Below are 13,720 nucleotides of genomic sequence, written 5' to 3' on the forward strand. Positions count from 1 at the left end.
TAATGCTGCAATAAACATCGGAGTGCATGTATCTTTATGAATAAACATTTTCAAATTTCTTGAGTAGATACTCAGATGAAGGCTTACTGGATAATATGGTAATTCTATTCTTAATTTTTTGAAGAACCTCCATATTGTTTTCCATAGTGGTGGCACCAATTTACATTCCTACCAGCAGGGTATGAGAGTTTCTTTTTTTCCACAGCTTCTTTAACACTTATTATTATTTTTAATAATTTATTTTTTATTACAATTCTCTCTTTGCTGAGACATTATTATAGCACATCCCTATTATTTAAACATATTTCCCTTAAATCTTTGAACATACTTATAATAGCTCCTTGGAAATCTTTGCTACATCTATTCCCACAAAGACAGTTTCCACTGATTGTTTTTCCTCCCTGCATATGGGTTGTGCTTTCCTGTTTCTTTACATGTCTCATAATTATTTGTTGAAAACATTTTAGATAATATCTTACAGCAAATCTAGATATTGATCTCCCTTTGGAGATTTTCATTGTTCTTGTTGTTTGTTTATTTATTTGCTTAGTGACTTGTTTGTACTTCTTCAGTAAAGCCTCTTTCCCCACATCGTGCAGCCTCTGATGTCTCTTAGAGATCTCAGTCTTGAGCACACATGCAATTTTCCTGACTACTAAGGATGATTGCAGTTTTAGCCAGGTTATTTGACTCTTTCCTTGATCTACCTACTTCTATTGGTATCACACCCAGATGTTAGCATACATATACAAATTGCTAGTTGCTTGCTCTATTGTTTTAGACAACGCCCTGAGAGACAGTAACTGCTCACATTCTCATCCTATTGAAGTCAGTCACCTTGGCAGGTATAGGTAGAGTGTTGCAGTATTTGAAGCTGCCTTGATCTTCTCTTATGCAGAACTTCTGGGCTATGGAGCCAGAAGCTGTGCATTGTGAAAAATGGGGTACTTGCTCTTTACTGACTGTACCACTGCCCCCATGGAGCAGGATGTGTGTATCAAAGGTGGCTGGGACCTGTTGTTGCTGTCAAGCTGCTGCCACCATTCAATATGAATCTCCCTTGGATCAGAGTGAGAGAGTAGAATCTGCTGATTTCACTGCCTGCTGAACATACTGAAATAAGTCATTCTAGTCCTGAAGGTTGGTGAAGCTGCTCACTTAGCTACTGAAACAACCGGAGCAGGTCTTTTGTAATACAGTATGAATGGGGAACTATAATCTTTGACAATTTCCTGCCCAGGCCCCTCCTTATGTAGTGGGTAATGGAGTGAAATATTTTAAGTATTAAAAACAAAACAGAACACCTTCAATTCAGTAATTCAGTATCTGATAACATTTTGTTTTCAGGCAAACAAAAACTTTCCCTCTGACATGTTTTCTGACAAGAAGCCCATTAGAATGTAATTCTTATTTTTGTTCCACTATTTATAAGGTGTATTAATTCCCTCTGGCCTCTTGTGAATTTTTCCTTTGTCTTTGGAAGATTGAATATGATATGCCAAGGTTTAGGTTTTTGTTTTTGTTTTTGTTTTATTTTTTCAGTATTTATTTTGCTTGGTGCTCTCTGAACTTCATGGGCCTATAGTTTGATGTCTGTCATTAATTTTGAAAAATTCTCAACCACGACCCATGCAGTAGTAAGAACTAAGAGCAATAAATCTTTCGTGTGAGTTTTATGTTAATACAGCTAGGAGTTTGGCTCAATGTTTACTGTAGCTATAGGTACCAGAAGCTTCAAATTTCTCTAGTATTCTTATTTTTGTTTCCCATACAGATTCTGGGGCTTCATTTTTTACTTTGCTCCTCAAAGTGTATTTCTTGTAGCACTTTCAGCTAGATTTCACTTTTATTTATTGAAGTCCTATTGATGTAATTTATGATATGGAGGAAAGGAAGCATTCTGTAATTTTGTTATTAAATCTCATTTATTTAGTAGACATATGATCCTGGTCTGTGACCTTCACAAATATTTCTTAGTTCCTCATCCCTCCCACACTCACCCACAGCTACTCCCCTTTTAGGTCAGACAGGAAGGCTAGAAGGTGCTGGAGTCAAGGAAGTGGCCATTCCTTGAATGAGATAAGTCTCTGGTAAAGTCTTTTCCCTGGAGAGCAGACTTTTGCATGTTAGAGCAAATACTCTGGTTCTATATCATAGTGGTTGCTTTTCTTTCCTCTTGTTGGAAAACAAGGAAATTTTTCTTTATTCTTCGCTATGAGACCCTGCCTAGGTTCTTGGAATTTAAACCAATAAAGTTGTTGTTGTCCCTATAAATCTGCAACCCTGACAAGTTTCTCACTCCTACTAGTTCACAGTCACCCTCCAGTAATTTGTCAAGTTTACCAGATAAATCTTACTATCAGTTATGGCTCCATTTATTTTTGCTCCAGGTGAACTGATCTTCGCTGTGATTTTCTCTATCCATTTTGACTTTCCAAATTTTGGGGTATCAGTTTGTTCCACTACCTTGCTTTTCTGATGGGTTCAAGTAAAGTAATTGATTTTACTTTGTTCAGCTTGATTCCTCTGAGGACAGAAGTGATGACTTCCAAGCCCTTTACATGTTGGCACTGAAAGCAGAAATCCTAAATCATCTTTAAAAACATTTTAATGGTTATTAGGTTCTGTTCTAAATCCATTGGAATATATATCAAATTTTGTACCCCTGGTAATGTTTATTCTACTTTTAAAAATCCTTAAACATTAAAGAAAATGTTACTTAATAAAAATGTTTATTTCTCTGTATGCAGTCTCCAGAGAGCTGTCAAACTCTTTTATGAATATTGTACCCATGGTAACTCTTTTTGTATTCTCAAAAATCTTTAAGCATTCAAGAAAATATTACTTAATAGTAACTTTTATTCTTCAATATGCAATCTCCAGGAAGTTACCAGTCTTTTTTTTTTAATAAAATTTCGACTGCCGTTTATAATAAGCAGGCAGAAATTAATAAACAAAAATATTCTTATTAGTTGAGACTTTGAGATTTGAATCATTCCAAAGCTGAACATGATTCTAGATAATATGGCTTTCTAAGTAATTTATTACAGCTCTAACAGGAACAATTGCTCTTCTATTTTCTTTATTTTGCAAATTATTATTATATTACTACTTTTATTATTATTTGACTTTCTCTTTCATTTTAAAAAGGCACATTTAAACAAGTCAGTGTAACTAAAACAAAAGGGAAGTAGAAATAAAAAATAATTTCTAAGAGGATTTGTTAAGATATAGCATTAATACATGAGATTTTTTCAGTTTGTTCTGCCAATTATACAATTATTTGTATTTTTATAATAAATCTAAATATACAGTGTTCTTTCTAAAATTTTTATGCAATGTCTTTTCTAATAATAGACATGTTAATTTTATTTTACAAAACATTATGCAACATATTCTATAATTAATTGACCAAAAATCATCATATAAGACCACTCTATATTTGCAATTTTGTACACATTTTTATCATAAGGTTTAACTGCTTTTCCTCCTTTTTTCTTTTGTCTAACTTTCATTTTTCTCTATTTCACCGAATCATACTATTTTTTTTTATCTTTTTCAGGTTTAGTGTTGATAGCTCTTTTTCCTGATATTATGTGGTGTGTGTTATTATTGGTTGCTTTCTCCTGTTTCTTGAGCTCTGTCTTCTACTCTGAATTAGGATGTCAAGATTTAAATATAACTTCTGTTTTTGAAGTTATGGCAGATGAGAGAGGATCATGTTGGAATTATGTATGGCATTAGAGGATTGTGTTCTACTTTCTCTTTTTAGATGTTGTTAAATGTCCTATATCACTTCACCTAGTGGAGCCAGAGCTTGGATTGGGCAGTGATGTAGTTTTTTATGGTGTGGGGTATACTTTAGTATTGGAGTCATTCCCTTAACCTACTTTGGTACTCCACAGCTTGTGCTTCAGTCAGAGACAATTGTCCCAACTAGTTGCATATATAAGAGCCATTAGCTTCCTACCAGTCAGGAAGGGTGATTTGTGGATATTCATACAAATTTTGAGGTTATTTAGATTCAATATCATGACTTAGAGGAAAAGAGGGAGAGGTCATAGTCATGCCATGGATAATTTTTGGTATATTTTCTAGCTTTCTTCTTGTGAGTTCATGGTAGGAAATTATGAATTAAAAAAAAATTTTAGCATTTTTTTGTAGTTATTTTATATTTTTATTGCTGGACTATTTTACTGGGCTTGACTTCCCAGATGTATTTTAGAGTTAAATATCTGTAAATTATTAATTATCCAAGGGAACCTACTAATATACTAAATTAATCAAAATAAAATAAAATAAAATAAAATAAAAGTGGTTGTAAAATTGCTTGTACCTAAAAGAAGTAACCTTTGCCCCTGTGTTTAGTAGGTAGATCTGTTGAATGAAATTGCAATAAGAATTGCTAAAAAATATTTTAAGATGAAACTCTAAATTCTGGATAGCTAATAAACTTCTCTGGGATTTCTTTGCTTAATTTTTTAATTTTGAGGTGGCAGGCCCAATTGAATAAGACATGGGTACTTTATTACTACTGGGGTTCATGTTCTTATTATGAAGCCATTGGCAAAGTGACACAGTTAATAGATAATAAATAAGGCAAGAAGAACCAGTGTTCTAAGATTAAGAAGCAAGGTAACTGTTACTAATTTCTTCATTTGATAAATCTAGCTTAATATTATACTCATTTGTAGGTTGAAATTGCAACATAGTCTCCTTTTATAGTCTTTAGGATAGTGAAAGATGGAGAAATAAAGTCAGATCTTACTTTTAGGATCTTAAGTCTAAGTGAGAAATTAACACTATTCAGAGAGGTATCTGTCTACAACTGATTTAAAAGAAATATTTTTACTTTGGTTTTTGTAACTATAATCATCAGTATGCTTTTGCACATGCCAAGTCTGCTGAATATAATTATTACTAAATAGAATTAATCTATAATGACTTTAAAGAAGCTTTTAATAATGTTCTTGAAAGTTGTACTTGATTAAGTAACATAATATCATATAGGATAATAGACAATATATTTTTAAAATTTTATTTTACAAATGAGAACCTTTTTTTTCCTCAAAGTTGAGGATTTCATTTCTCCATTTGCTCTGGGTAATTGGCTATTGGGAACCCATTGATTCTTTAAGAATCCTTCAGTGAAATTTAATTCCAAGTCAGGAGTTAGGGCAGCATCGAGAGCAATGATTTTGAAATCATGCTCTGAAGATCCTTTGAAGATTTCTTACCATCATCTTAGAATCAAAAGGGTCAAGTGAAAAGGGCTCTCTGTTAACCAGAACAATTCTTCTTTTTTAATGTTTTATACATTGGCTTTCTAGGTTAAATTTAATAGCACATAAAAGTTTTCTACTAAAAATTTTAAATTTAAACTCACTGACTATATTTTGTCAGTGAGAAGGATATTCATTAGACTGGAGATCACATTCAGGGTAAACATGAATCTCATTGATCTGTTTTTTTTTTTTTTTTTTCTGGAACTGCTAGCTTTTAGCATTAATAATCTATATGAAAATAATTAATATAGTTTGAAACAAAGTGGAAGGAGTGGTGCTCTCTATAAAAATAAATCTAACTCCATAAAATCAAAAATATCCTAAAAATAGCAACAACAAAAAGGCTGTATATAGAACTTTATATGGTAACATAACACAGGGGCGAAAGAGATTCTCCTCAAATTAATGATAGTGAATGGGGAAATATTGCCAAGTGTTATCACAACCTAAGCATCACAAAGAATGTTCTATAAAGAAGATCTTTAAATTTGAGCATGATATTATGTAATCAAAATATAAAAATTAAGAATGAGCCAAAAACCACTAGACCTATCATAAATTATGTTAATCACAGATAATTTGGTACTTTAGAAGTTAAATATAGGCATTGAGAGGTAATTATCTCATTGCTTTCAACAGAGTATTAAGACAGTGGGTTAAATGTTGGAATTTCACAACTGCTGATGAGACTATACTTAGATACTTAGATATGACTTATTAGACACTCATATCAGTGAAAATGACATGTGAGAGAAATAGTGAAGTCTGAAGAATAATGTGAATGTGAACTTCCTCATACAATTGCCTGGCATACCAAGCAGATGCAACATTTTGTTTTTATAAAATTCATCAAAATTGAGATTAGTGTTTTTTTTTTTAATGCTGAAAGAATGAGATGATAATAAATAAGATAAAATATGTCTCATAAATAATATTTTGGGAAAAAATGAGAATAGAGAGCAAGAAAGACAGCAATATGTGAATAAATGTATTGAATTCTGTGATTAGAAATTAGATTTGATTTTTAGTCAATGGGCATTTTGAGCATTGTTTATTTGTGTCCTTGCATCTCAGTTTAATATTTTCATGATATTTAGAGGCATTTCCAAAGGAAAAGAAGATATTCCCTTTATAAGGCACAGGTCTTATCATTTTTTTAATCAAGAAGATAAATTAGGCTTTTATTAATTATCTCCTTAGTGTTAGATACTATGCTTAATGCTTTATTCATGTTTATTATTAAATGTTTACAACTATCCTGTGAGATACTACATCTGGTTATCTTTTTAGACGTGAATTTTTAGATGAGGATTTTTCATATCAAAAGCAGGCTCCCTGAAAAGAAGTTTGTCTATATCATTCACTATTTCATTTTTCAAATTTATAGCATTTCCTGGTTCATAGTAGGAATTTAATAAATAATTGTTTAAAATTCGAGAAAATTAATGCTCATAAAAGTTCAAAAATTTGTTCGTAACTACCCAGCTAATAAGTGGTAGAATTGGAGTATCATTCAGAGAAACCATTTAGACTCTCTGTGTATTATGGAATTATATTAATATAAATATTAACAATTAATATGAAAATATGTTTTATAGGTATACATTGGAATGAAAAATGAATTATGCAAAAGATCTATTGAAATGAAAGAAATTATTAATTTGATAATATGGTAGTCCAGCTAGGTTATAAAGCTTGGATTCTGTGAGTCTATAGGAGTAGAAAAGAAGAAACAAATTTGAAACTGTGGAGTGAGAACTGGAAAGTTGATGTTTATGTATATGACTGTGTGTACACATACAGTGGGAGAAGAGGGTTATCGATGGGGAACATATGGCAAATGATCCTAAGATTGCAAGTTTCGGTAACTGGGATACAGATGGCACCAGCCTATATGGAGTAGTTATAGCCTACCTACAAGGGAGGTGTGAAACGTAGTCTCATGTCTTATTTAGTGGGCAGATCTCTTGAGAATTCGTATGTATTATTTATAGAAAACTTATTGCTTTTCATTTGTGGACCCTTATATAAGAACTCAGGGATTTACTCAGTCCCAGAGAGATGGGGTGGGTAGTGGTTAGTCCTACTTCCAAGGGAAACTGTAATCCTTCCATTTCATTTCCACTGCTTCTTGCTCCCATATATTTGTGTTGTGAATTCTTTCCTCACTTCCTGGAGACTTGCTTCCTCTGAAGCTATGTCCTTGATGGAGTTCCAAGGTTGGAAATCCCTTAGTGTAAGAACTACATGTTGGACATTTTTCTCCAAAGCAAAGTATGTGTCTGACTGGATTCTCAAGACGTTCAGGCTTCCTATTGCACCAGAATCATTCCCCATTCTACATCTACCTCACCTCTCAAACATTAAGGCTCTTGTGTTGAATAAATTGATTTTCTTCTCTTCCCATGATTGTTTAATTTCAGGACTTCCTTGCTTTTTCTTACCATTGAGTCTTCACTGAGCTACCATTATTGACATCAATATATAAGGTATCCAGGAGTAAAAATTAGGATTTTGGTCTCTTCCTACTCAGAAGACCTAGACACTTGTTCAACTGCTAGTGATAGCTATACATAGTGAATGTAGAGGTATCTTTTGCTAAAATACTAAAAAAAAAAAGTAATTTTTTTAATAGAATGATATATTTCTCCATATAAGTTGCCTAAGAGGGGTCTTTCATAGAGGCCTGTCGTAAAGGTTGGTCTGTTCCCTTTACCCTTAAACATTCAGATGGTGTAATTTCTAAAGACTTCTTTCAAAGGAAATGCTTAATCTTATCGACTTTCTGCTTTATTAGATATTCCACATGAATTTTCGGGGAGAGGATACAATTCGGCCCACAAGAAAGATAAGAGGAAGTATGACCTTGAATAGGAGAATGCGAACTGGTGTCTTTAGTTTCATTATGACAATGAGAGTTCTCAGAGGTGACATGTGGAAAACCATTTCATGAGTCAGGATAATGAAACAATGAATATACTTCCTGGCAGATTTTATTACTGGATACTGACTCTTAGAATTATCTTGATTATATTATCTCATTGTGACTTTGATGAGATGATTTTTGAGGGCTCTTCTTAGTCTATGAATATAAATTAAAAGAAAAAGAGTGAGGAGACAAATGGAAAATTGAGTGACTTAAATTTATACTCAGCTAGATCCACTTTCTGAACCGATTATTATTTTCTAGCACTACTAAATTATTTGCCCTTCCCCATTTCCTCTTAAATGTTTATTCATACGTACATATCAAATGTTAGCATAAAATACCCAGGACTCCAAAAAATGAAATCAATTTGCTCTTTTCCAAACTGCCAAACTGTTAATGATAGACATTTGTGGATGTGAATTATGATGCATTATTGTTTTACTATTATAGTTATTTGATAATGGAACAAAATATGCTTTGAATTTTTGATGCTAATTTTGTACCCATGCTTATACAGGATTTTTATGATATACAGTATTAGTTATTTTTCATTGTGACCAATAAAAAGAAAAAATTCAAGGTCATTTACTTCACAAATATAATAAATTTAAAAGCCTCAGCAGTTGCAACTCTTTACAATCAGTCTTGATGGTGAGATGATGTAGAATATTCAGTTTAGAGGGAAGCATCTTCAATATCACATTCCAAAGTCTGCCCATAGCTATCTTCCCCTACATGCAGATTTTGATCTGAATAAATTAGATTTTAAGGCTTTTGTTTATTTTTTTCTGTGAAAAACACTATCTTCCATTTCTAGTCATTGAAAATCAGAATATATTGAGTCATATCCTGTGCAATATTGTGTAGGAAATGAAAATGAAAAAAAAATTAATGAGTGTTTATAGACTAAGTCATTTCATTTAGAATATGCCTTTGTTTGGGAAGGCTGTTTTCTTTTCTTCTTTTTTAAAAATTATTTTAAAGGGATGAATATGAAATATGATTTATAATAAGGTATTTTCAAGTATAAAAAAAGATAATTTTTTCTCCAGTAATTCACTAACCCAAAGAATGTATAAATTATATTTAAAAAATGAAGTGCCATATAGATGGTTAATTTAACAAATGAAGAGAATTCTAACATGGGTAAAATTTTTCTAAATAACAATCTCTTGTTTAAATCTCTCTCTGAGAAAAGTAGCATCCAAAATAATTATAGAATTTATAGCAATAACAATAAAAACATATGTTTTTTTTTGTCTTTTATTTGCTTCCAAAAAGCCCACTGTTCTTTACAAATCAGTGTTTTAAATCTACATAAATCAGTGGGATTAATCTGCAGCAGGTATTAGTCTTCATTTTATAAGCTGCAAAGGCTCATGTGGCAAGGGAAAGCTTGCCTGCAATCACGTAGGAAGTCCATGGAACTAAAAGGATTTAGGATATAGTGCTCCCAAACCAGTGTATTGCTCTTTAGATAATGCCGTTTCTCAGCAAATGCAATTTGTGCCTTAACTAAAAATGTGCTTAGTTTTAAACTTTTTATTCACTGAAATAACTAACAAAATGGAAAATGCATAATGGCTCATTTACAGAACATTTTATATCCTGTAATTAAGACTCTGCGAATCAAATTATATAGTGTCAGCTCTATTTCTTTTAGCAGATATCATTGGAAATGAGGCACCTTGCATCTCCCACTGACTTTGACTTGGAGCAGCTTCATCTTTTGCTTTTACAATAATCTTATTGGCTAGAAATTATTGATATTTTCACATTGATAGAGTGAGTGTAGATGATTGGCAAGAATAACACATAATTGTTATTTTCTCATGCACAAGTTCTTTTGTGATTCAGTAATCAGTGAACATAATTTTCACCTACTTATGGATATGCTCGAAAATATATAGTTTCAAATTACTCCAGTCATTTTAGCAGCATGCTTAATTTCCTGTATTTTATTAAGTTTTGCCACTTTGGCAGTTGTGTTAAATCATGAGCAAACCCTAAGTAAGAGTCAGTCTAGTGCATAAGTGTATGAATTAGATCTGGGACAAAGACAAAGCCAGAAGTGGGTCTGGGCTGAGTTAAGAGATCACGCCTCCTATATCAGAAGTTCAATTCTAATTTTAGTTAAAGACTTTGTCAACTTGACCAAGCACAAGTAAACCATAATTTATAGGTGCCTAACTTTAAACTTAAATGGGAAGAAACTATATCATTAACATAGACAAGTTATTAATGTAGAAAAACAAGTCAATTGTTAAATAATTGCTTTAGGTAAAAATCCCATGTGGTTTGTATAATCCATATGAATTGGATTTGACATCAGAAAGTCAAGTGATTAAAGAAAAATACTTCAGAGAACAAAAGTGCAAATCATAATTTCTCATTTCTATGAACCAAGGTTTTCTTCTTTTGCTCATTTACAAAGCTATGGAAATTGTGAATGTGCATTAGTGACACTGATTGTTGGCTGGTTCCTGGATTTTAACCTATTGTTTAATCTCATTGTTCAGAGTCGATAACGATTCTAACCTCTACAATGGCTAAATTGGTTCCCAAAATTGTATATCACTGTGTAGTATGTATTGAGTACCAAGATTTCTCCAAGAAAAAAAAAAAATTGACTCAAGCATTTCCATAGGTTAGGAAAGAAAAACAATATATCATTTAGTTGTACAAATGAGAAAATATAAACAAAGGGGGATGAGGTTGTTATTCAGAATCACACAATGAATACAAAGTAGAAGAGCAGACTTTGATTCCTTCTTGAATCTCTTCCCCATTTCTTAATTTATCCTTTGTTAAGTAAACCTTTGTGGAAGTTTGTAGTCTAAACAAGAAATAAAGTGACAACTTTTTTAAAAGGATGGGGAAAGATCTATTATGCAAATATTAACCAAAGAGCACAGGAGTGTCCTTACTGGACAGAAACCCTTTGACACTCCTAGGCCACTCCTTCACAGGGTGCCCTCTTCATCCACATAGGCCCTAACTCTTCATGCTGAGCCCTTTTCTTGTATGGAGCCTTCCAAGGCTCCATACCAGGCTGCTCTTGTACAGAGACATCCTCCCTACCTGCTTGGATTCTGATTCCCATGACAGATTACTCTCCACATGGATGTCTTTCTCACCTTACTTGGACTCTGGTAGCATGCTCTGACCACTGCAGCTACCCTTCTTCTACCTTGTCTCTCGCTGTAGACACTTATCTTCTGTGCTTTAGGATGGAATTGCTTAGGAGAGGAAGGGATTAGGAATATGAAGAAGAAGAAGGAGGGAAAAAGGAAGAGAAAAGGGACAATGCAGCTTTTGAAATACTAGTTCATATAACTGACAATACCAGTATCTTATTTGCCAGCTACAAATACATGGAAGTTTGGTTTTGGACCCAGGGTCTTCAAGATACTTGTTCAGATGTTTCATCCTCAGATTCGGCATTTTGCAAGCCGAAGACCAAATGCATACTTCATTTTATTTTTTGGTATCCCTGAATTTGTCTGTAAAAAATAATTATTTAATTATTTTGGGTACCATTATGTTTCATGAACATTAAAATAGTCATAGGAATAGGTCATCTGGACTTACGCTAATATATTGTAAGTTAATATCTTATTATATATTTAACTATAGGTAAAACTTCTAGCTGAACTTGAATTAAAAATTTCCTTATGTACTTTATGTGTTTAAACTCTATTAGTCAGGTATATATAAATATATTTTTATTTCCACAATTAATGATGATCGTGAAAGTTGATTGTGCAAATATTATTGAAAATTCTCAAATAAACAAATAGAACATATTTTGACAATATTAATGTTATGAACCATAGTGCTAAAATATGGGGAAGACTTTATAGCTTTTTGAGCCCTATATCTATATTGACATTTATACCCATAAATGTCAATAATGTTTGAATAATAATCTAAACCAAGATAGTGGAGATTATATCTTTATTCTAATCTTTTTGTTAACACTTATAACATTCAGCAGAATAAGTTCAACTAAAATTTAAGAATTATATATGTTTAAATTTTTGCTATTTAATTCCATTCACTAAGGCCTGCAATGAGGCCACTACAGCCTGAATTTTTTTTTTTTTTTTTAGGCAAATTGACCCTTGGTTGACCTCACAGGTTGCAAGGATCTTGTCGGCTTGCAATCTCTTATTTTTTTATGCCTATGGCACCTGATCTTCCTAGGTGGTCTCCCATCCAAATACTAACCAGGCCCGACCCTGCTTAGCTTCTAAGATCAGATGGGATGGGTTTGTTCAGGGTAGCATGGTCATAGACAAAAAAAAAAAAAAATTCTAAAAGGATATTCTTCAAATCATAAAAACTGAGTTTAATCATTGGCCTTTCAAAAATGTGTTAGAATTAAAAAAACTCTGCAAAGTCTGGTATAATGGTACTTAAGAAATCAATATTGAACAAGATATAATAAAGTATATATAGAATTTAGGGTTTAAAAAATGAAAATGAAAATATTAGAAGAAAACAAGGCATCCCCCAAATCTGACTCTTTCAGGGCTTTTTAGTGAAAGTAAGCACCTATCAGTATAATTTTGTACCATAAGTGCTCATTACATATTGCAGGAATAATCTAACAGTTGAAAGTGCTGAGGGATTATTGTTGCTGAACTATAAAATTCAAAATTAATTTCTGTTTAAAAATGGCATTTTTCATTAAAAATTATGATCTATTTAAAAATCACTTTATAATGGTGATTTTGGCCTCACTCTTCATTTGACCATTAATATTTAACGAAAATGTGTATTAGTGGGCACACCTCTAAGTCAGACCTTTGCTTGAAAAGAATTATCTTTTCAAAACACAGACAGATGCCTATAATTTTCTTACATCACACATTTGCCCTAACCCGAATTGTGTTTATTAGAAAATTACATTGGATCAGTTTGGCTAAGCTACTGAAATTTCTTAGATAATCTATTTGTTTTGCAACGTGTGTAAATCTAGTGTCCTCTGAGGATTCATGGTGTTTCCTGGGTCCAGTTCTTTCCCAAAGAATTTGTAACATTTGTACAGTATATTGTTTTATGTTTTGACTGAAGCTTCACTAGATTCAGAGGGCACAGTCAGGGTGATGCTGATTCAGTAACCCCACTCTTCTTTGTACTTTAAAAGTCACTTTTTTTTTTTATTGCATTTGGTTTCTCTGAACTTTTACCAATTTCTCTTGGGCTTTCCTGAATATATTAAGATGTAAAAACCACTAAACTGTGATGTCTGAAACCTAGTAAATGAGAAAGTCATACCAGCTTCCTACAATAAATGTATTCCAGCTTAGTATAAGAGTTTAGTTTGGATATTCTAAAATAAATTTAAACAATAAATCACTTTAATGTGAATTATTTCCTTAAATCATCATCATGTAGTCTTTGCAAATCATTCAGCAATTGCATCCCTGAACTATTAATTTTTTAAAGTGTAGGGCACTTAATGAGTCACATAAAATTTATCGAGCTCCTTTCTATATGT

General features: G+C 32.3%; 1 long non-coding RNA gene and 1 pseudogene across 1 annotated transcript in view; one reads left to right on the forward strand and one right to left on the reverse strand.

The window, feature by feature from the left end:
* The window catches only part of LOC107503867, a 254,757-nt gene that overhangs the window by 142,198 nt on the left and 98,839 nt on the right, over positions 1-13,720 (forward strand). The gene's annotated exons all lie outside the window — the stretch shown is intronic.
* Positions 12,396-12,513, reverse strand: LOC118604046 (annotated as a pseudogene).

The sequence above is a fragment of the Rousettus aegyptiacus genome, unplaced genomic scaffold (genome assembly GCF_014176215.1).
Source record: "Rousettus aegyptiacus isolate mRouAeg1 unplaced genomic scaffold, mRouAeg1.p scaffold_m13_p_1, whole genome shotgun sequence".
NCBI classification, from domain to species: domain Eukaryota; kingdom Metazoa; phylum Chordata; class Mammalia; order Chiroptera; family Pteropodidae; genus Rousettus; species Rousettus aegyptiacus.